Source organism: Mobula hypostoma, chromosome 1, assembly GCF_963921235.1.
Source record: "Mobula hypostoma chromosome 1, sMobHyp1.1, whole genome shotgun sequence".
NCBI classification, from domain to species: Eukaryota; Metazoa; Chordata; class Chondrichthyes; order Myliobatiformes; family Myliobatidae; genus Mobula; species Mobula hypostoma.
In genome coordinates this window covers 58315823-58338743 of record NC_086097.1, presented here as the reverse complement: position 1 = coordinate 58338743, position 22921 = coordinate 58315823, and positions in this window count along the sequence as shown.

Sequence of the window (22921 nt, the reverse complement as noted above, 5' to 3'; positions counted from 1 at the left end):
CAAGTGAATTCTAGCAGCTTCATATATGATGACTTGCAGGTAGCTATGAAGGTCCAATCATTTTGAAAAGATGAATTAGCAGATCTTATGGGCTAAAGGGAATCACGGGATCTGGGATAAATGCAGAGAAGTGTCACCAATGTAAAAATAGAGCCATGCTCTTATGGGAATTCAGAACTGTGATATGGAGCCAAGTGGCCATCTCCCGCCTCCTTTCCTTAAGATATGCTGAAAGGCCATAAAATAAATTCCAATTATGCTCAGCAATGTACAAGTGTTTGAAGAATTCCATTAATGGAGGTCTATTTTTAGCAAAAACCAATCACCACAATCTGTGGCAGTACCAGTGGATCTAAAAGACGTCTTTCACCCTCATCCATGCCAAGTTTACAAACTCCTATCATTTTGAAAGACTGCACTTTTCTCTAAACATCACACAAGGGTGTCAACCCACAATGTTCATCTTACTTCATTCTCTCAATGTCAGCAAAACAGGAGCTGGTCTCTGACTTCAAAAAGGAAGGATGTGCACATTCTCCTGTCTACATTAAAGGTGCAAACATCGAGAGGGTTGAGACCTTCAAGTTCAAAGGAGTAAGCATCACTAATAGCCTGTCATGGTTTAACCATGTTGACACCAAGGCCAATAAAGCTCACCAGAGCCTCTACTTCATCAGGAGACTGAAGAACTTCAGCACGTTCCATCTAGCAATACTCTATTATTGCTTTATCTTGTACTGTCTCAATGCACTGTTGTAACACACTGATCCATATGACGTTTTTCTCTGTACCTCAGTACATGTGACAATAATAAACCAATTTCCCTCCGCTTTCTTTGCCCATTTTACATTTCTCCAAGTTCCACAGGTTCCAATAAATTCAAAGAGCTCTTACTGAATCGTATCCTCTACAGTCTTCACTTCTGTACACGTTGACATGCAGATAGATCTGCATTTTCAACATCTCTATCAGGATTTAAAGTCCATTCAACTATTTTAAATATTAACAATGTAGAACAGTAAAGATGATCTGAGCAACCAGACCTTCGTACCTCTCATTAATTACGTCATAGATGATTAACATGCTTTTTATGGATTTCAAATCACTAATACAACTCATTGAGGGTTGTTCAATTATAAGAATATTGGTTGGAAACCATATGGTTCTCAGGCATAAGCTCTGCTACACAGCGCAACTACAACTGACATTTTAGCTCTCAGTAGAGAGCTCTGCATGTGCTCAGCTCTGCTCCCAGTCATTTGTGTTTCCACAGAACATTCAGGGAAGCCCGACTCCATCGAAACACCTTCAAAAGTAATCTGACAACTTTAGATAGAAAGTGAACGCTGTTCCACAGATCACCCATGTGTTTTATTCCACAGTACCAAGCCCAAAAAAGGAGAAAGATCCAAAACTCAGATTACAATCTGACTCAAGTTAAACAGCTGTGTGATATGATTGCAGACCGGAACCATGGTAGAGAAACACTAAGTATATTAGTATATTTGTGCTTTTGGTTCTGTCAGGAAGCATGCACTATACTTACTGTTCAAAACCATATCCTTCCTGTACTGATAATTGTCTTCATCCCACTGCTTCCCATTAACAAATTTACCAGATGAATGCACAGAAAAGTATTGCACAGTATAACACATGTTAACATACCCCATCACAAAATTCAGTAGAAAGAAACAACACATACAAGCAAATATCAATCTCAAACTTTTACATTGCTATTAAGCGCAATCGCTTCAGCAAATACACTGCGCTTTTTCACTGAAATGCCATTATTCTTAAACCAAAAATGATAAACAGATAGTCTTGAAAGTAGCAAAACAACCACTAATCCTAAACAAGAACTACAGCAAAATTATACAATTCTATATGGATTTTCTCAATATGGAAGTTAAATGTATGTATCAATACAAGTATCAAGTTTCAAAACAGGTTTGTAATCTCCAATCTGATAACATTGGCTTCAAATGCGTCTGCATGTTACTGGAATTCACCCCACTGCCCATAGATGATTCAAGAATTCATCAAGAATGTAATTGCTTTTTAACTACAAACGAAGCTTTCTAAATGTGAGCTGGTTGAAATACAACTAAAGAAAGAATTCATCCAAGTGGAAATACATACTATTAAAAGTTGCTTGATCATGATCAATATTCCATTTTGAAAGAAACCACCCCCATCTTTTGCTGTGTCAATTACACACTTAATAATTAATCACCCATGGGCATTTTGCTCCAACTTATGTCAATGTGGAAACAACAAACAGGAAAACTAGAAATATGAAGTAGGTCATCCTGTAATGATCGAAAAGAAAGGTGGCATTCAAAGTGAAGAAGATAAATAAGCACTTATGAAGAAATAGGACAAAGGGAAAAGTATTTGCAAAACAGATACTGCAGACTCCTTTGTGGTTAATAAGCTGAATGACATGCAACTTGCTCGAAGGAAAGACAGGATAATATTCACTGGTGTAAGAGTTCACACCCATTAAAGCATCATACCTATAAACAAGAGGGTGAAACATCCAGGCTTGTAATACGACAGAAGAAGGGAAACCAGAATTAAAGCAAGGAGCTGAACATCTGGAGATTTTTAATTTTCGGGAGCTGGATATCACCAGCAAGGTCCATTTTGCCCATTCCTTATTGCCCTTGATCCAGTGGTGGTGGCAAAAAATCTTCTGGAAATGCTGCAGTGTTTCTGATTAAGGTCATCCCATTGTGCTGATGGGCAGGGAAGTTCTGTTTTTCAGACTGGCAACAGTGAAAGGCCAGCGATGCATTTCCCTGTTAGGGTGGTGAGGGACTTAGAGGAGAACCCAAGCGCTCCCAAGCGCCCGCTGTACTTGTTCTTCAGCTTCCCATTTGGAAGTTGCTTTCGAAGTAACCCACACAGGCACCTTTTGCAGGTGCTGCACAGTGCAGCCACTGTACACTGGTATTGCAGGGAACGAATGCTTAACCAGTTCAATGGAGCAGGAAATGGCATTCTCTAGGTTGTAGTGAACATCAAATAAAGGGCCATTTGAAAATGTGTCTGTTCAAAATTGGAATCACAACCAATGAGATCTTTAATCATAATAAACATGGGAAGTTCAGCATCAACTCTACCACTAACATACACCTAAGAGGGAGAATATGTTTCTAAAATTAATTCCAGTCATGTACACATTGTTGACAAGATTATACTGGTATTAGTCACTCATCAGCAATAAACAACCGAAAATTCTGCAAATCGAACTTTAAATCGGGTAGGTATTTAGGAATAGAAACACAGTAAGTGCAAAGAAGTGTATTAACTTCCTCTTGCTAATTAAAGCCTTTTAGTACATTTAAAGCTCAGATTTGAAGACTTCTACTGATCAAGAACTTCACAGAACTTGCCACTGCAGCTATACAAGTTCAATGCAACTGCCATTCAGGAATATCATAAACACTCATATTTTAAAAAGATATCCATAGATAATGTAGCCTGTTTAGCAGAACTTTTTCTTCTTCATAATAAATTTAACATGCTTAAGAAATCTGATGTTGTTGGAAGTAACACCCTAAAACTCCATCCAAAGCTAAATTAAAGAATTTTGCATTCAACAGCCCAGTTGACTTACTATTCTGCATTTTACCTCTAATATCATGGAATTCCTAACCAGCAGCACCAGAGATTATTCTATAAACTCTATAGATTTTCTTTCTCCTTGCAACTTATCAGGAGATCACATTAGCTACACTTGCAAGCAGTAATGTTTTTGTGGTGATCACAGGAAGGTATGCAAAAAGAAAAAAAAAACGACTAGACTCAGAAATTGTGCACAGCAATTAATACAGATTGCAAAACTGATTCCCACAGCTAATGGACTCACTTTCAAGGACTACTCATCTCATGTTCTCAATATTTATTGCTTATTTATTTATATTATTGTTTCTTCTTTTTGCATTAGCAATTTGTTGGCTTCGGCACTCTGGTTGAAAGCTTTAGTTTAACAGTCATACATTGATTCTACTGTAGTTACTATTCTATAGATTTGTTGAGTATGCCCACAAGAAAATGAATCTCAAGGTTTTATATGGTGGTATATATGTACTTTGATAATAAAAATTTACTTTGAACTTTGATGATCTCACTTGGTGAAGCGCTGTCCAATTGTTTCATCATCACACAGCAATTGCAGCAATGCATCTGTGGTTCAGGTCAATCACCAAAATGTCAATTATCCTTTCCCTTCCCAACAAAGTTTTGAAGGTGGAACTTGCGTATTTGCTATTAAGGTGGTTATAAAGAAAAGTTCATTTTTATAATAATTAATCTGAAGATCTTCAATGTTACTCTTCCAGGAAACCATCAAGCGATAGCTCATTACATTTTATCCCACAAACTCTTCAAAAATATTTAAGGATAGCAAATAATATCAAACATACTGCTACAGAGCAAAAACCTTATAATTTCAAGAGTGTGATTTGTGCACAGTTTTTATTAATGAATGACAGTGAAGTCAAGAACAAATTAAAAGCATTTTGATCATTTATTCTACAAATATCGAACCACAATACAAACTTCAAAATGGAAGATAGGGAAGAAAAAAGTGACTTCCAGTAACTACTGGCAAATAAATTAATGATAAAATCAGTATTTCCAAAAAGGAAAAAAGTGCTCTCAACATATATTGAGGAATTATTCATACTGTAACTCCAATTTCATTCAATACAGACAGACTTTCTAAGAATTACTGCACAAGTTCATCAAGACCACTCTAGTTTCTTTTTGGCACATCTCTGAAATCTCTATTGCTAGAATCAAGAAAAGTGCTGCAAGCTTATCAAATGAATCAATTTCACACATCCTTGAAAACAAAGCAATGAATATTTTTCTCTAAATATTCTTTCTGCCTCTGTACCATGCATTTTATTGAGAGCTTTCTAAATGCTGCAACTTGGCATCTACTTATCCATATGCTGATTTGTGGTAAGCAGAACACAAACTATTCCAAATCTGACTTACATCCCATAACCTTGAAATTAGAACTGCTCAACTTGCTACTAAAAGAATTTAAATATAATTTTCACTTTCCTAAATATGAAAATTAAACTTAAACTGTAATAAAATAACCTACAATCATTCAGTTTAATTAATCTATTTATAGACTTTTTTAAATCATGCTTCCTTCAGAAATTGCTCTGATGAAAGATACTTAATGGATTTGGAAAGCACTGCATTATACTGCAGGACATTTAATAACAATAAATACGGAAGTCCAAGTTAAGATGTTACTTCATAATATAACATTAATGCAAACACAACTCAGTAAACTCCACTTCTGAGAATTCCATAAAAGCATCTCCAAGACTTTTTCTTTTAAATCGTTACTTCTGAAAATAAGTTGTCAAAGATTAGAACGGATTGTAAACCATGGTGCAATTTCCCAAAAATGTAATATCAGATTGGTTATCATGTGATTGCATCACATTTGGGGAAACATTACAATTATCTAAGATATTGCTTGCATTACATTCCCAACATGATCACTGCGTGTTTGTAAAACAGAACAATACAGATTTCTCCTTGAAGAACTGATTACTTAAGTATCTGTGACTTTCAATTTAAGGAGCTGGGGTGGTATTTCCAAATTGTGAACAGAACTCAAAATCTGCATTTCAATAAATTCAAAATGCCTTGTTAAAACGTTGCCAACAGATCTTCAGGATTTGAGACAATGTCATAATCTGAACTTGCATTTAACATAAAAATCACAGTTAGCTTTCATTTGAAATACCAATCTGATATTGTTTAAAAATACAAGTACCTTACTCAACATTGTATTAATTTATGCTGTCATAGCTTGTTTAAAAAAGTCAAGAATGCTTTACAGCAAATAACATCTGCTTTATATAATCAAACAACGGTGTTATTCAGTATTGACTAATCTGACATTGCTCCTTATGCAAAAGTAAACAGCCTTCACCCGAAACATCTGTCCATTTAGACAGATGAGCTTCAGCCATATCCGACATTAAAGAAAATGCATTTTGTTCACAGAACAATCTCCAACACGATTCTGGTCATCTGAACTAGCTCTGAAGGGGCGAAACTCAGACTATACATACGAAAACCTTGTTGCACGTTCAGACTTCTCTCTTTTTCGAAGTTATTCCGGATCGTATCAAAATCTTTCCTCTGGTGGTCTCACGCACGGAAGGACACACCCAAAATGTTCATTCTGACACCAATGCATGCCTGACCACTGTAATGCCCTTAGCGTCCTCTAATCCTCGCCAAAGGTCTCGAACACGCTGACACATTCAGCTGTGTTCCGACCTTACCCCAATACCCGAATTCATCCCCGCTTGACAATAGTAGGTCTAGAGATCGGAAGCAAGTGTTTTCCTGACTCCCGGATCCACAGTATTTTACTGCATGCACGACTGACGAAGTTAAAATGATAGTAGAATAGTCCGTGCACTGAAACCACAGCTGTCTTAAACATACTAGTTCTATTAAACACCACACCACAAGGAGGGTGTCGATTAGCAGAAACACGGAACCCGTTTACAGGTGATTGCCTTCACCAAATAACAGTTCCAACCAATAGGTCCTATAATCGGAAATATTCAAACAGCCCTCGGGTGTGCCAGCAGCACACTGCATTCTTTGAAACACTGAACAAAACGTTTGCTTTGCATCCTATTCTAACCCATAACCCACCCACCCCCTCCCCACCCCACACAATTGCTAAACAGAAACCCCAACCCCCAAAACACACACACCACTCGCCCGATCATGAATCTCACCTTAACAAAAGCATCCACTCTTGCTCTTCCACACGTTACAAATGACAAACAAAAGACGAGGCGCAGGATGGAACTGGGAAAGAATGATGATCTCTGACATGTGGGCTTGGCGTTTTAATTCCCTGAATCAGGAAAGAGAGAAAAAAAAATCAGCCTAACAATTGACACATTCTTCGCAATCTCGAAGCATACTCGGGCAGCCTGGAAAAAAAAAACCCAAACTCGTCTCCACACACGAAAGCAACAGCTGCAACGCCGTGGAATTTGAGGACTCGGTTGAAAGCTGCCGATCGGTGAAAGGCAGGAAGCGTGCAGGCAGTGTATCCTGACTGGAACTCACGCTGGTTCCTTTTGTTGCAGGCGATGCAGGCTCGCCTGACAATACCTCTCAAGCACGGAGCCCCGTGCAGTCCCACCCTTGCTAACCTGAGCGCTCGTTTGCTTTCCACCTACTTTTCCTTTATGTGTCGGCCAACACAATAGAGAGCCGGTTACAAATGTCACCCAGAGCTGAAAATAAATGACTAAAAAATTACCAACAAATTCCAGCCATCCGTGCAGCAACGTCCATATTTTCTCCTCTTTCTTTACAAAAGGATTCAGTTTAACAATTTCCTTTTGCTGCAGGTGACATCATCCTATTTTACCCATAGAAGACAGCAATGGGTTACTGCGCATGAACTAGGGTTGCTTTGTATTGTGGGAATTGTAGTAGCTACAGCGATGCGTATTGGACAAACAGGAGAGCGAATGGAAGGAACTACTATTCCCAAGAGACAACGGTGCAGCAGTATTGTCAATGACTAGGGTATTGGGTGTAGATAAGGTACTGGCCCCCGATGGTAGCTCTTATTGGCTGTTTACAATGGTTACACAGTTCATGGGCGGTGACTTTATTGTTGGGTTGTCACCTAGTCTGTTTGAGGTTGGTACTGTCACACCTGGTGTCCCTGAGATGGACAGACTGCTAGTCTTTCACATTGTCTCTGCCGTTCTAAAAGCTGTGTATTTATTTTAACGAGGTTTCAAAGTATTTGTGCTCTGATCGTGTAAGGCGTCACGCCTTATCTGTACCTTGAACACGCCATCGTTAATTGTTCGAATTGCCCTCTGAACACAGTTAATTATTGCTGAGGTCAAATGAGTGTCTTGTTTTAGTTTACCAAGGATACGCATTACAAATCACTAAAAATAACATTTTGATATAACAATTCTTCAGAAAAAAACGATTTAAATTCAACTATGATTATGTTAATTGTCATCGGACAACGGTGTATTTGGACAGTCAGGTAGAAATATTCCCTTTGATCGACTCTAGACTGGGGCAATATAGAAGACACAAGAAACCATATGGCTCTTATACATATGTCAAATATATAGATGTTCCAAAGGAGTACAATGTAAATACGTGTCTCGGGAATCTACGGTTGTTTACGTATATCCACAACATATTTATCTAGGACTTCAAATACTTATTCATTCTATCTGATAAATTATAAATCATTAAAATGCACGTGTGTGTGATGCACGTATAACATTGTAAAAAAGGTGGAATTTTAACTGATTTAAAACATTTTCACAAAACTGTCTTTCACAAGCAACACGTGTTCTTATACAGTGTAAAAGTCAATAGCTTTTTGCACTGCTTATTTAACATTTACTGGCTCTGTTTTATGTTTTTCAAAGTAAATTAGAAAGTGCTACATTTTAACTAGTAAAATAATAGGAAGTAATGAATTAAGTATTGTTTACACAAACATAATCCATTTAGTATATAATTACAAAATAAAGGTAAAAGCAATATCAATATATATAGTAACATGCCACCAACAGTCAAAGAATGTTTGCAGAAATAATCTTCTATATACACTCAGAGCAATAGCTTTTTTACGAAATAGACTTACAATATATCTCCAGTAAATTAAATTCACCCACTGTGCTATTGTCTTAGATATACTCCAAAATTGTTTTCAAGGAAGGAGATGTTAGATGTAACTGAATTCCCAGCAACATGGAATCTTTTCTCACATGCTGCCATCAGAAAGAAGATACAGAAGCCTCAGGACTCATACCACTTGGTTCAGGAACAGTTATTAACCCTCAACCAGAGAGGATTAACTTCTCTAGCCCCATCACGGAACTTTTCTCTCAAACTACAGACTCACTTTTGAGGTCACTTCATCTCGTGTTCTCAAAACTAATTGCTTATTTATTTATGATTATTATTAATATTATAGAGATTTATTTTTTCTCAATTCAAGCAGGTAAAACTTGAGGTATGGGCGTAGCCAAATACACCAATTTCTCAATTGCTAGCAACTTTTGGACTATTCTAGTAGTGTTTAGTATTGTGGCTTTCTGAAGATTTACATAGATATTACTGTGTAGCCCTAATTGTTTAATGCTATTGTGTAGTGACTTTGGGATGATACCAGTTGTAGATATTACTATTGGGACAATGGTTCATGTTCCATAGTCCTTCAATTTCCTCTTTTAATTCAGCAAATTTCTGGAGTTTTTTCACTTATTGATTTCTGTGTGTTGTGTGTGTTTGGAATGGCTATATCTATTAAGTAGTTGTTCTTGCCTGTAATATTACATCTGGCCAGTTATTATAAGTTGTTCTATCTGTATTTCTCTAACTTCCGTTAATGCCCCTCCTCCCCTTCTTACCCCATCCCTTATTTATTTTTATTCCCCCCCCCCTTTTTCTTCTCTCTCTATCCCTCTCACAATTACTCCTTGCCTGCTCTCCATCTACTACTGGGCTCCCCTCCCCCTTTCTTTCTCCCTAGGCCTCCTGTCCCATGATCCTCTCCCTTCTCCAACTCTGTATCCCTTTTGCCAATCAACTTTCCAGCTCTTAGCTTCTTCCCTCCCCCTCCTGTCTTCTCCTATCATTTCGGATCTCCCCCTCCCCTTCTCCCTCCCACTTCCTAATCTCTTACTATCTCTTCTTTCAGTTAGTCCTGACGAAGGGTCTCGGCCCGAAACGTCGACTGTAACTCTTCCTATAGATGCTGCCTGGCCTGCTGCGTTCACCAGCATTTTGTGTGAATTTCCAGCATCTGCAGATTTTTTCGTCTTTGCATCTGTACTAATAGATCAGTTCTGACATAATTTGTAGGACTCTGACTCTAAAACTGGGTCAGGCTTGTATTTATAGTAAGGTATGACTTTATGAGTTTGTATTTTAAAGCAAGATTTTGGTGAATGGTGTTTGGAACTTGTTTGTCCCTGTGTTTGAGTTAAACTGCTGCAGGATCCTATATTGTACTAGATTGTTTCTGGCTTCTCTTGCCACTTTCTGCATTTATCATCTTGAATTTGGTGGTCTCTTATTATGTATTTTTCTTCATTTTTTGTATTAACCATCTGGTTCTGTATTACCACAAGGAAACCCTCTGTTTCTGGGAAAAGTTCTCCAACTCTGAGCCAGGTGTTCAGTGCTTCCTTGTTAACATCTTGCCTGCTCTGCTCAGATCATGCGGATGCCTTTCATGGAGGGTCCTGCTCTTCCATTGGTTAACTTTTTCTTCAATAGTGATAATTTCTTCATTTTTCTGTGTTGTGCTTTCATTTAAGTTTAGTGGTGTGTACTTATCAGAATTGCATATACTTGCATGAAGTGTGCTGAATCCTGTTTTTGCTGATGAAGATATATCTTTAGACATTTTTATGTCTATTATTCCTCTTCCTTCTTCTGCCCAACTAGTGTTAATCTAAGCGTGTTCAAATTCACATGGTGTTTTCTAATATTTGTTGTTTCAGTTCTCATTTTTCTTTGTAAATCTTCCAAATGAATTTCAAACCAAGATTTTATGCCAAAAGAATACATTAATACGGATATTGTGTAAGTATATAATCTTACTATTGAGCTTTGTTTGGCAGATTTTCTTAAGCATTGAAGTAAATTCTGTCAAACATTTTCTCTTTATCGCAGAATAATCTATTTTCTTTGCCTGTGGATATCTCAAATACTTACAGTATATGTTTCTTATTCATCCATTGGCTGTATTGTATCCTGCTGCTCTGTTTTATATTCCACGAGCAATATTGCACTTTTCTTTATGTTTAACGTTCTGCACTTACCTAGTACAAAGTTCATGCTTATATCTTTAGAAAATAGCTTTACTATCTGAATTAACTGCTTTAGCTTTGCTGATGGAGGAACAATTGTAGGCCGTATCTCGGGTAATGATGAGTTTGAGTACAGAGAGGAAATTAAGAACCTGGTGGCATGGTGCGAAGACAATAACCTATCCCTCAACCTTAGCGAGACAAAGGAATTGGTTGTTGACTTCAGAAGGAGTAGCGGATCACACGACCCAATTTACATCGGTGGTGCGCAAGTGGAACAGGTCAAAAGCTTTAAGTTCCTTGGGGTCAATATCACAAATGACCTGACTTGGTCCAACCAAGCAGAGCTCACTGCCAAGAAGGCCCACCAGCGCCTTTACTTCCTGAGAAAACTAAAGAAATTTGGCCTGTCCCCTAAAACCCTCACTAATTTTTATCGATGCACCGTAGAAAGCATTCTTCTAGGGTGCATCACAACCTGGTATGGAAGATGTCCTGTCCAAGACCAAAAGAAGCTGCAGAAGATCGTGAACACAGCGCAGCACATCACACAAACCAATCTTCCGTCCGTGGACTCACTTTACACCGCATGCTGTCGGAGCAGTGCCGACAGGATAATCAAGGACACGGTCCACCCAGCCAACACTCTTTTCATCCCTCTTCCCTCCGGAAGAAGGTTCAGGAGCTTGAAGACTCGTATGGCCAGATTTGAGAAGAGCTTCTTTCCAACTGTGATAAGACTGCTGAACAAATCCTGACCCAGATCTGGGCCGTACCCTCCAAATATCCGGACCTACCTCTCAGTTTTTTACACTACCTTACTTCCCATTTTTCTATTTTCTATTTATGATTTATAATTTAAATTTTTAATATTTACTAATTTTAACTGTGTTTAATATTTTAATATTTAATATTTGTAATCCAAGGAGTGTGAAGCACAGAATCAAATATCGCTGTGATGATTGTACGTTCTAGTACCAATTGTTTAGTGACAATAAAGTATAAAGTATAAGTAAAGTATATAATTTCAAATCGTCCATGTACAGAAGGTGAGTCAGGGTATCATTTGTTTGGTTGTCTCTGATTTAATACCCTATTTTTGTCCAATTCTGTAAATTAAAGAGTGAGTATAAAGCTAGACAAAACCATAGTGGGCTTTGAGAGTTGCCCTAAAAATGCAGCAGTTTATTTTGATAATGGTGGTTGTTCTTTTATGGTTGTTAATAGACAGATTATAGTCCGCCGATGTTTCATTGTATGTTGTAGAAATTAGACAATAGATAATAGACAATAGACAGTAGCTGCAGGAGTAGGCCATTCGGCCCTTTGAGCCAGCACTGCCATTCACTGTGATCATGGCTGATCATCCACAATCTCCCAGATCCAAGAGGCTTTCTTAACCAGTCTTTCAATGTGGCCTGCCATCTCTGAAGATGGAACACGAGCCCTCCACACACCTACACATTGATGCTCTTTGGCAATATTACCTCCTCTCATCCCTTCTGCAAAACATGTATCACCTCGCAACTGTGTTAATTACATCTGCTAATTAACAACCTGAACTACAATTGCAGTGGATTAATATCAGTTTTGCACTTCGCCACACCTCTAAGATTGGGAAGATCAGCAAATAAAGTCAATCCACTCAAAAAATATTTAAATAATTTAAATAATTTAAGGGGCAGAAACTAATTTAAAGCAGAAAGATCAGTGGTACTAACCTTGACCCTTGGGGAACATCACTGCCAATCAGCTGTCAGTCTGAAGATTGGCCATTTAACTAGACTATAGGTTTTCTGTTCTTTTTGTTCTTTGTTATCCAATCTAACACTGGCAACCCTAATCCTTGAGTTTCAGTTTTGTAAAATAGCCTTTTTAGTGGGCATTTTGTCAAATGTTTTCTTAAAAACATTTAAATAACATTCACCACATTGCTTTCATCAACATTCCAGAGTTAAAGAACTGTACAATGCAGAAATGGGCCCTTCAGCCCATCTAATCCATGCCAAACTATTAATCTGCCTAGTCCCATCGACCTGCACCCTGTCCATAGCACCCCCCCACCACTCATCCCATTCATGTACCTATCCAAATTCTCTTAAATGTTGAAATTGAACCAGTATCCGCCTCTTTCACTGGCAGCTTGGTCCACACTCTCACCACCCTCTGGCTGAAGAAGTTCCTTGTCAGGTTACCCTTAAACATTTCACCTTTCACCCCTTAACCCATGACCTCCACTTGTCCCTCCTACCCTCAGTGGAAAATGCCTGCTTGCATTTACCCTACCTATACCCTTCATAATTTGGAAACCTCTATTAAATCTCCCCTTAATCTTGGGAATACAGTCCTAACCTATTCAATCTTTCCCTATCACTCAGATCCTCAAGTCCTGCCAACATCCTTGTAAAATTTCTCTGCACTCTTTTAACCTTATTGGTACTGCACACAGTACTCCAAATTAGGCCCCACCAATGTCTTATAAGACTACAACATAACATCCCATCAACACACATCAAAGTTGCTGGTGAACGCAGCAGGCCAGGCAGCATCTCTAGGAAGAGGTACAGTCGACATTTTTTGGCCGAGACCCTTCGTCAGGACTAACTGAAGGAAGAGTTAGTAAGAGATTTGAAAGTGGGGGGGGAGGGGGAGATCCAAAATGATAGGAGAAGACAGGAGGGGGAGTGATGGAGCCAAGAGCTAGACAAGTGATTGGCAAAGGGGATATGAGAGGATCATGGGACAGGAGGTCCGGGGAGAAAGACAAGGGGGGGGGAACCCAGACGATGGGCAAGGGGTATAGTCAGAGGGACAGAGGGAGAAAAAGGAGAGTGAGAGAAAGAATGTGTATAAAAATAAATAACGGATGGGGTACGAGGGGAAGGTGGGGCATTAATGGAAGTTAGAGAAGTCGATGTTCATGCCATCAGGTTGGAGGCTACCCAGACGGAATAAAAGGTGTTGTTCCTCCAACCTGAGTGTGGCTTCATCTTTACAGTAGAGGAGGCCGTGGATAGACATGTCAGAATGGGAATGGGATGTGGAATTAAAATGTGTGGCCACTGGGAGATCCTGCTTTCTCTGGCGGACAGAGCATAGGTGTTCAGCAAAGCAGTCTCCCAGTCTGCGTCGGGTCTCATCAATATATAGAAGGCCACATCGGGAGCACCGGACGCAGTATATCACCCCAGCCGACTCACAGGTGAAGTGTCGCCTCACCTGGAAGGACTGTCTGGGGCCCTGAATGGTGGAATGGTGGAAGTGTGAGTCGGCTGGGGTGATATACTGCGTCTGGTGCTCCCGATGTGTACCACTTTCTGGCCCGCTTGCAGCTACCCAGGGAAGACAGGAAGATCATGACAAGCTTCTCTGTCCTGTGCAATCCAAGTTGCAAGCTGTTTAGTTTATAGAATATATCAAATCTAAGCTTTCCAGTACATATAAGATGTCCATTTTTATCACATCCATGACCTCAACTATTTTCACACCTCCTGAAACTTTGTTAGCATTCTCTTACATGGCAAACACTGATAGAAAGAGATCATAAGAGTTTGGGTTTTATCTCTCCTAATAGGTTTTACCCTGCCACTTACTACCAGCTGTAATCTCTGTGCATCATTGTTGTAAAACTCAATGAATCTTGATTCAAACTGCCCGGAACTCTAACAGGAGGCATGAGCTCTTTTGGAAGTTTTTAGTTGTTATTGCCCTCCTTAAGCTTGACAGTTGACTTGGAATAAAGATGAAAGATCTCGAGCAGGATGAAAGAGTCACGATAGTTGCCAACATAGCAGGCATGAACCAACGTGACCCACTCTGGCTGTGCTTACAAACCAGCTGAAAGTTAAGAGAGTGATAAAGTTGGTAGATTGATAATCAGGACCATGGCATATGGGCGAAATTGAGTGTAGCATTACAATCTACTGATGAGAATGAGATGTAATCATTCTTCCTTACATAGAAATCATGTTAATGTCCCTAACAATGCAGGAAGTGCAATTTCACTGCTGAGATTTGAAAGGAGCCAATACTATAACAGCGAAGAGTACAACAATATTGTGACGACAGTCACAAGCAGTGCTGAACAAAGTGGCAATTCAGTGACAGGTTCAGGGTGAAGACAAACTATCTCATAGAAGTTAATTTAGCATGAAATAATTTATCTTCATCAGCATCCATGAGATAGTTCATTTCTGTGAAATAAGATTCTTTCAGAATCCTGTCCTGGAAATATATTGGCACCTGACAACATAGAATACAGAAACACTTTATTGCTAGGAAACATAAGGTGTATAGTATACACATAGCATGGACTCTTACTGATTTTGCCCAATTGTAAGCCTTGACAGTATGACAGCATCGGAACAAAAACTTTATGCAGCAGGGAATTTACTTGATTACTAACTTTCATTGCCATAATATCATTTCAAGTCAAATAATCATCCAGGTTTTTTGCTAACCAAAATATCAAATGAACACTGAGAATTGATGAGATAATTGAAATAATTATGTAACATCCCAGTGATCTCACTCTGAAAAGGCAAAGGACTTTGGCATTGATTTAATTGAAAATAAAGTTGGAAAGATAGTCTTGAGTTGACAAGGAAAGCCAGATTCCTCAGCAAATGTGCGATATTCAAAATATCTAAAACTAAACTTTAGCCCGAAATAAAAACTTACGACTGAGGCCGCTGCTTTAAAAAGAGTGGATATGTTAAAAACTCCATTTCAGTACATAGTATCTGATGATTTTCATTGTTTTTCAATCACATTTTGATTGTTTTTATGTGGAAATTAAAACCCAACAATTTAAGGCATGACATATAAAAAGAAATACTTAAAACAAGGCAGGGAATTTTCCAACTCTTAATTCTGCTATGCAACTCAAACTTTGTCAAAACTGTAATGGAAACGTAAGTTTAAGTGGCATTTTTAAGTGCATCACATATTTTGTTTACGTATCTTGCTCTGTCGTTCTTTTGAAATATTTTCTCAACATATTGTTTTATTTTCAAACTAGTATTGAAAGTCACACTGACCCTTTATTTTTATCCCATGTTTCACATCTGAGTGGTTGCTTAGTCAATTCTTTCTAATCATGACTTATGTCATCAACATTACTGAATCAGTTATTTCACTACAGTCCAATGTCTGATGTGAAATGGGTGCCTTGATAGTGTATCGGTTAGCAGAATGCTACTATAGCTTAGGGCATTGGAGTTCCAAGTTCAATTCCAAGAGTGTCTGTAGGAATTTGTACGTCTTCCCCATGATATGCGTGGGTTTCTTCCTGGTGCTCCAGTATCATCCCTCAGTTCAAAGAAGTACCCATTAGTAGGTTAATTGGTCATTATAAATTGTCCTGCGATTAGGCTAGTGTTGAACAGGTGAGTTGCTGTGCTGTGTGGCTCGTTGGGCTGACGGGGCCTGTTAACTCTAGATAGTTAGATAGAATTATGCATTAATGTTAAGCTACATTGTAATGAAATACTCTAGAAGAGACAATATTTTTTAACTATTGGCTCTAATCTTGATATAAAATAACCCAGAAGAGTTTATATTCTGTGTTACCTGTCATTTACTGATATTAATCACACTTGCATCTTTAAATTTAAAATCTCACTTTCAGTTTCTACACTAATAATGATTCTCCATTAGAATCAAATCTATTTCATATTGATGCAATCTTATTAGAATCAGAATCGGGTTTGATATCAGTGGCACTTGTTATGTGGCAGACTTACAGTACATTGCAATACATAATAATTTGAAACTGTAAATTACAGTGTGTGTGTGTATATATACATAATTTTTTAAAGTTAGTGCAAAAAGAGAAGAAAACAGTAGTGAGGTAGTGTTCACAAACTCAATATCCATTCAGAAATCTGATGGCAGAGGGGAAGAAGCTATTCCGGAATCATTGAGTTTGTGCGTTCAGGCTTCTGTATCTCCTTCCCCACAATAGCAATGAGAAGGTGGCATGTCCTGTGTTGTGCATTTAATATTTCAGTAATCTTGTTCATAGATGTGTGTGTGTGTGTGTGTGTGTGTGTGTGTGTGTGTGTGTGTGTCTGAGAGAGAGAGAGAGATTAAGCATTCTTGTTCATTAAATAATTCATTACAGGTTATATGTTTATGTAAGGGGTTTCCTTTTCTATGTCACTGTGTAGTCTAATTAAAATGGCTTCTTTGTTATGTTATAATTGAAAGGGCTTCTTTGTTATGTTAACTGCTGAGAAAGTCATCCCGCTAGTAGTTTGTTTTGGATTATCTATTGATAAGAGGACGAATGAACCAACTGGGATAGTTGTTACACTTTTGGTGAGCCGGTAAGATATTGTTTGCGCAGGGTTTGGGGGCAAAAGGTGGCAGAGAGAGACAGAGGATGGACCAGGTGCTGTGAGTCTGCTAACAGGGTCGGACCCCGAGCGGGGCGTTCAGCGAGGAGAGGGGACGGAGACGGACTCGTGTGGAGCGTCTGGTCGACCACAGTTGTAGGTCCCAGGCAGCCGGTCGAGGTGGTCCGAGGGGTGGCAGGGTGAAGAAGAAGGGTCCTGAGCTCCAACTGTTTGTGCACGAAGAGATTGAACTTTGATAAGTGTGGTGCCTTTTATTTTCCTTTTTATATTTTATTCTCTATTAATTATATAGTTCCAGTAATATCTATAAACTGTATATCATTTAATCGTATCTGGTGTATTGTCTGTTATTTGGGTGGGGTGGGGTACATCACACAAACTGATTACCCATTTTGGCGGGGCCGAGGGCTATTTCCCTAGATGACAGCAAGCGGAGCGACCCTGAGGCTTGCCGGTGGGGGGGGGGGGCTACATATAAATACGTGAATTGCATACGTCATCACACTACCACATGATGCATGCCCCTCTGTTAAAGTAAACTCAAAGTTGGACTTACATTTTGAACTCCCATGCCTTCCTTTGAATTAGTTAAATGTTTTGAAGTTACAAACCATAATAGTAGTGAAAAGGTACTTTTAAAAATGACCTTGAGACAGCTATTGACATATTGAAGTGCAGCGAGAAGTTCAAACTAAAAAAAATGCAGCGAGGAACAGTGAGTTAGCAATACAGCGCAGCACTTGCAGAGATGGTCAACTTTTAAATAGCAGTGCAGCACATGTTCTTTGGAAGGGAAGACTTGATTGAGTTTTTAAAAATAAAGTCGGAAAACAGAAGAATTCTCAGATTCATAAAGACTGAGTACCAAGTGATAATATCATTTTTAAAAAAGCAGAAATGGTTGGCTGCATCAGGAAAATGGACACATTTGATTACACAAAAGATAACTGGAATATGTATATGGAGGTAATTGAACAATATTTTGAAGCAAATGAAATAACCAATGAGAAACAAGTACCAATTTTGCTGAGTGTATTTGGTTTAAAGGTATACAGTTTGTTTTAAAGTTTAACTGCCCCAATGAAAACATCCAAAATTAGCTTTGCTGATATTGTAAAAGTAGTGCATGAACATATGGAATCAAAACTATGATTGATTTCAGAATTCTTTAAGTTTCATAAGTGAAGTAAAAAAGAAGGGCTGTCCATCTCATCACATGTTGCTGAATTGAGGAGATTGTGTGAACTTTGCCAGTTCAGTGATGGGGCTTAATGATGCACTGAAGAATCGTTTAGCTTATGGAACCTGACAAGAAAGCATTCAAAAATAGCTCCTAACTGAAGTACTAATGACACTTAAAACAGCAGTGGCAATTGCTGTATCAATGGAAACAGCAGGCTGAAGATGCAGTTGAGTTGCAGTCAGGAATGAAAGTGAGTGTGAAGAAAATTTCAGCATCTAAACAGAAACTGGGCTTGCCAGACAAAGTATGTCACTGCTGTGGCAGGAGCTCACATTCACCAGATCAATGCCAATTTAAAGGCAAAACTTTCAGAAAATGGAACAAAGAGCCTGTCAGTCAGAGGAAAATTAGACTTTACAGGAAAGAGAAAAAAAATAAAATGCCAAGTTGCTGTTTCAAAAAGAGCATTAATCTGATGAGAACCTGATGATGATGAGAGTGACGCAGGACTGGGTACCCTCGGGATTGACAATATGAAAACTAATAATTGACAAGCAATATGGCTTATGCCAGAACTGAATGACAAATTAATTAGTTTGGAATTGAACACTGGTTCAGCTGTTTCTATCATTCCTGTCACACTGGCGGGGCAATAGGGAGCAAGGGTGGACCCAAATGCAAGACACATCTTGTGAGGTTAAATAAATTGAGTTTATTGTTCGATACCAGGAGAGCAAGGCAGGAGCAGGAAATAGCGAACTGGACAAGGATTCAGGACTACAACTGGGCTGGGACCAAGGGTCTGGGCTTGGACTCGGAATCGGTTCCCAGAACTAAAGGAGACATGAAGAGGCTAGGGTATGCACTCTGAGCCAGAGACTGGGCAAGGACCCGGTACCTGGGTCTTGCCTTGGGCTCGGACCCCAGAACCAGGCAAGGACATGACATGGGCTAGGGAGAGGAGGAACATGGGAACATACAGCCTCGGTCTCGGGGAGCAGGTACGTAGAACCATGGACATGTACACAGACCAGAGAGCCGGGACCCCTCCCTGGGAACAGGACATGGGGCAGGGACTCATGACCCTCTGTGGGGCAATGGCAAGATGGCCTGACTTACCCCACGGAGGCGAGGACAAGACATGACATGACTCCCTGCGGGGCAACGGCAAGACGACCAGACTTACCCCACGGAGGCGAGGACAAGACAAGACATGACTCCCCGCGGGGTAACAGCAAGACGGCCAGACTTACCCCACGGAGGCAAGGACAAGACAAGATCAACACGAAAGAACACCAGACAGTACCTATCTAGCTCTGACCATAGAACTAGACCGAAGTGCAGGCGAGGGCTGCAGACGAGGGCTAGAAGGGAGAGGGGCAGAGAAGGGATTCAGACAAGGGGGTAGGACAGGAATCACAGACCGCCAAGGCCCGGACTTGACTCAGAACTGGGAAGCCGCTAGGGCCAGGACTTGACTTGGTGCTAGAATGCCGCCAGGGCCAGGACTTGATTTGGTGCTAGAATGCTGCCAGGGCCAGGACTTGACTTGGTGCTAGATTGCCGCCAGAGCCAGGACTTGACTTGGTGCTAGAATGCCGCCAGGGCCAGGTCTTGACTTGGTGCTAGATTGCCACCAGGGCCAGGACTTGACTTGGTGCTAGAATGCCGCCAGGGCCAGGACTTGACTTGGAACTTGAATGCCCCTGGAGCCAGGACTTGACTTGGAGCCTCCAGGTAGTGGTGAGCTCTCGACTCGACCCGGGAACAGTAGACCGCGGTTCTTGATTCCCTCCGGCGGGTTAACTGATGGACCCACCTCAGTGAGGAAGCTTTGCAGGCTCGCTTCGGCAAGGTAACTGGACTGGGTTGCTCCGGTGAGGAAGGGCGAATTACCGGCACTCGCTTCAGCGGAGACTAGGCTTGCTTCGGCCACATGACATTGGCACGCCGTGACTTTGCAGACGCTCTCGTGCCGAACGGCTGAAAGCCGGAGATTTATAAACTATCGGTTCAGCCGAGCATTAATTCCCTCTAATCACCAAAGTCGAGGGACACGGGAAAACAGGGAATCAACGGTATGGATCGTAACATAAACAAGGTAAATTTAAAGGGACCCTGATCCGGACCATGACAATTCCTCAAAATGAATTTGAATAGCATTTCAAAAGTGCTAATCTGAAGCCTTCAGATATCCAACAAAGAACTTATACTGGAGAAGAGTTAACTCCTGTGGGATCAGCATTCGTGACAGTGAAACCCAGCAACCAACAAGCCACTTTGAACTTGTATGTGGTAAAAACAGGAGGACCAGCATCATGGGGACATGATTGGTTGGAGGTCCATCCACAATTTACATGTCACATCCCCTGCAATGAAGCCAACTGAAAGTGAATTAAGAAATGTATTGGATGATGCCGCAACAGTCTTCATGCCGAACACCACGAATTATTGCCCAGCAGAAGGCAAACAGGTGGTGGTGCCAACCTCTGTGCCTTTGGTTCAAAAGCATATTGGACCAAGGGGGGACAATGCAGCTCAGAGGAAATGTGAAAATGACAAAAGCAATGGTCTGAATACAACAGTTTTTGTAGGCAACTTATCTGAGAAAGCTTCTGATATGTTAATTAGTCAGTTACTTGCAAAATGTGGCATCATTTTAAGCTGGAAGAAAGTTCAAGGGGCTTCAGAAAAGTTGCAAGCATTTGGCATTTGAGAGTGCAAAGAACCAGAATCTACTCTGCGTGCATTAAAGTTATTGCATGAGCTTCAAGTGGGAGACAAAAAGCTACTTGTCAAAGTAGCTGCAAAGACCAAAGCCCAGCTGGATGAATGAAATGCCAAAAAGAAAGAAGTCAATGAAGATAAGTAAACAGAGGATTCATCAGATGATGTTGTGGATGAGGAAACCAAGAGGAGAAATCAGATCGTAAAGGAAGCAGTAGAAGGATTAATAAGAGAATACTCCAGTGAAGTAGATGCACTTTCCCAAGATCAAGATGCACAAACTAGAAGAAGAAAAAGGAAGAAGAATGACGTCCAGAACTAACAGAACCACTTCCTGCAGTCTCGGAGTCAACTCCTACAAACACCATGGAGGAGGCCCCAGAACCTGAGATAGTCTTCACAGCCACAGGTCTCACCTGCCAAGCAGAGTGATTCCCCCCTTGTCAGGAAAGACATTACCCCACAAGAGCAAGAAATTCTCTATAGTTATTAAATCTTTAGGCTGGAATGGGACAATTTAAAATTTACAATGCTGTAGATGTCTGTATTTAGTAATTGTTTTATATAGTATACTGTGTATATAGTTGAGATGCATTCCCTATTGAGTTGGAATTTATAGCTAAGCAGGTAGGAGTGTTGTGATTTTAATATTTCAGTAATATTTGAATAATCTTGTATATATATTGGTTGATTAAGCATGCTTGCTCATTTAAATAATTCATAACAGGTTATGTGTAAAAATACATGAATTGATTATGTCAGCACGCTACCACATAGTACTCGTGTGCCTTGCTTAAAGTAAACTTAAAGTTAGACTCACATTTCGGATTCCCGTGTCTTCCTTTGAATTTGTTTAATGTTTTGAAGATACTAAACAGAACACTCTAGGTGATAGGCCATTCCTCCTTGAAAATGTACTGTATGCTGGGGAAGCTAGTACCCATGATGGAGCTGACAGAGTTTACAGCTTTTTGCTGTTTATTTCAGTCCTGCGCAGTGCCCCTCAGCCACCTATACAGATGGTGATACAACCAGTTAGAGTGATCTCCACAGTACGTCTGTACAAATCTGCAAGTGTCTTTGCTGACATCTCCTCAAACTCTTAATGAAATATAGCCGCTGTTGTGCCTTCTTTGTAACTGCATCGATATGCTGGGCCCAGCATAGATCCTCAGAGGTGTTAACGCCCAACAGCTTGAAATTACTCACTCTTTCCACTTCTGATCCCTCAACATGGACTGGTGTGTGCCCTCGTCTTACCCTTTCTGAAGTCCACAATCAATTCTTTAGTCTTACTGATGCTGAATGCAAGTTTGTTGCTGCAAGATCACTCAACTAGCTGATCTACCTCACTCCTGTATACCTTCTCATCGCCATTTAAAATTGTGTTAACAGTAGTCGTATCATCAGCGAATTTATAGATGGCATTTCAGCTGTGCCTAGCCACACAGTCATGGGTGTAGAGAGATTAGAGCTGTGGGCTAAGCACACATCCTTGAGGTGCGCCAGTATTGATTATCAGCAAGGTGGAGATGTTATTAACAATCCACTCAGACTGTGGTCTCTCAGTGAGGAAGGGAAGGATCTTCAGTTGCAGAGGGAGGTACAGCGGCCCAGGTTTTGCCTCTTTTTGATCAGAATATACACATCAGATGATATGAATTTCAAAAGGGGTATTTCATTACTATTAATACATTTTGACAATCAAAGGCACATAATTAACAATAAAACGTATTTCAGTCTTAATCTTATTTTTGGGACCTACTCAGATTTAA